The sequence below is a fragment of the Octodon degus genome, unplaced genomic scaffold (assembly GCF_000260255.1).
Source record: "Octodon degus isolate 3935 unplaced genomic scaffold, OctDeg1.0 scaffold00280, whole genome shotgun sequence".
NCBI lineage: Eukaryota > Metazoa > Chordata > Mammalia > Rodentia > Octodontidae > Octodon > Octodon degus.
This window is the reverse complement of record NW_004524856.1, coordinates 1,631,232-1,633,389: the sequence shown is the minus strand read 5'-3', so window position 1 is coordinate 1,633,389 and position 2,158 is coordinate 1,631,232. Positions and strand designations below refer to the sequence as shown.

At 42.1% G+C, this 2,158-nt stretch overlaps 1 non-coding gene across 1 annotated transcript; it reads left to right on the top strand.

The window, feature by feature from the left end:
- The first annotated feature begins 231 nt into the window (after window positions 1-231).
- LOC111814220 lies at window positions 232-338 on the top strand. Its single transcript, XR_002819261.1, has one exon. It is a non-coding gene; the product is annotated as a U6 spliceosomal RNA (small nuclear RNA).
- The last annotated feature ends 1,820 nt before the right edge of the window (window positions 339-2,158 follow it).

Sequence of the window (2,158 nt, the reverse complement as noted above, 5' to 3'; positions counted from 1 at the left end):
CACTTCCAGGAGCTGCTGCCCTCTGCCATGTGCTGCTCTGCCTTGGAGCCAACCAAGTATGGACTGAAACCGCCACTAACTATGAGCTAAATAAACCTTTCCTTCCTTAATTCTGGGTGTTGGGTATTTTGGCCCAGCAACAAGAGAAAGGTAGCTGAGATATGGGATTATAGGTGTGCACCACCATGCCTGACCTTCTGTAAACCTATTGAGTGTTAGAATGAGACAACTGTGCTCGCTTCGGCAGCACATATACTAAAATTGGAATGATACAGAGAAGATTAGCATGGCCCCTGTGCAAGGATGACATGCAAATTCGTGAAGTGTTCCATATTTTTTTATTGAAACTGTGCTAGTAATTGGTTTTGAAACAGTCTCATTGCTATTTGTTTCTCAATAAAACTATATAAAAAAAACCAAAAAAAAAAAAAAAAAAGGAATGAGACAACTGAGAAGAGGGGAAAGGGAAGTAAAAATAATTAAGATATGTAAAATAAAATTAAAATGTATAAATTAAAAAAGAGGGGCCAGAGATACAGCTCAGCAGCATAAGAGCCTGCCTGGCAAGCCCAAGGGCCTGAGTTCAGTCCCTGATACCACACACACACACACACACACACACACACACACACACAGAGAAAAAAGTACAACTCAGGCTGGGGAGATAGTTCAGTGGTCTAAGTGCCTGCCTGGCAAGCCTAAGGACCTGGATTCAATTGCTGGTACAACATGCCATGCTGGCCACCAAAACCGGGAGTGGTGGCGCATGCCTGTAATCCCAGCGCTGGGGAGACTGAGACAGGAAGATTACTATGAGTCTGAGCTGCATAGCGACATCTTGGACAAAATAAATAAATAAAAATTATTTTGAAGAAAGAAGCTGGGCGTGGTGGCACACATCTATAGTCCCAGCATTTGGGAGGCTGAGGCAGGAGGACTGCTGTGAGTTTGAGGCCAGCCTACACTACATAGGGAGACCGTATCTGAAAAAAATGAAAACAATACAACAAACAAATGGAAGAAGAAAACAACTAAGGCTGGATTTCTGGGGAATATTTGCAGAGGATGAAGAGCCAAAGAAAGAAAGAAAAGAAAAGAAAAGAAAAGAAAAGAAAAGAAAAGAAAAGAAAAGAAAAGAAAAAAAAGACTATCATAGCATGATATATTGACAGACAAAGGAGGAGAAATTTTCTACAAGTGAGGTTGGCATAAAATAGTACAAAGAAGGGGCTGGGGAGATAGCTCAGTAGAGTAAGTGTTTGCCTGGCAAGCTCAAGGGCCTGAGTTCAATCCTCAGTTCTGCAACAACAACAACAACAACAACAAAAAATAGGACAGAGGAGATCTTCTGAAATGTGTTTGTTCTTTCCCAATATGGTTACCACTTCAGAGCAAAATTAAAGCATTTTTAAAGCTGGGAATTGTGGAGCACACCTGGAATCTCAGCACTGGGAGGTTGAAGCAAGAGCATCCCAAGTTCAGGATCAGCCTGGACAATTTAATAACTTAGTGAGGGGGCCGGGGGGATAGCTCAGTAGAATAAGCGCTTATCTGGCAAGCTCAAGGGCCTGAGTTCAATCCCTAGTTCTGGAAAAAAAAAAACCCAAAAACTTAGTGAGACTCACTCTCAAAGTACAACATCTTAAAAGGGCTGAGGATGTAGATTACTGTAAAGCCTCTGAATTCCGTCTTCAGTACTGAAAAAAAAAAAGCACTTTTACTCGATGAATGTTGGTAGAGGCCAGAGGACAGTGGACTGAATTAGGACAGGAAGCAAGAAAGTAGATTCTGAAAACTGGAATCTGGACTTTTTTTTTTCTTTTGCCTTTTTAAGATAAGGTTTCAGACTGGGGAGATAGCTCAGTAGAATAAGTCCTTGCCTGGCAAGTGCAAGGGCCTGCGTTCAATCCCCAGTACAAAAAAAAAAAAAAAAAAAAAAAAAAAAGGACAGGGTTTCATTATGTAGCCCAGGCTGGCCTCAAACTCACAGTGATCCTCCTGCCTCAGCACTTCCAAGTGCTGGGATTTTTTTTTTTCCGGAGCTGGGGATTGAACTCAGGCCCTTGCACTTGCCAGGGAAGTGCTTATTCTACTGCAAGTGCTGGGATTACAGATGTGTGCCACCACACACACTTAACTTGGGCTTTTTTAAGGTAGC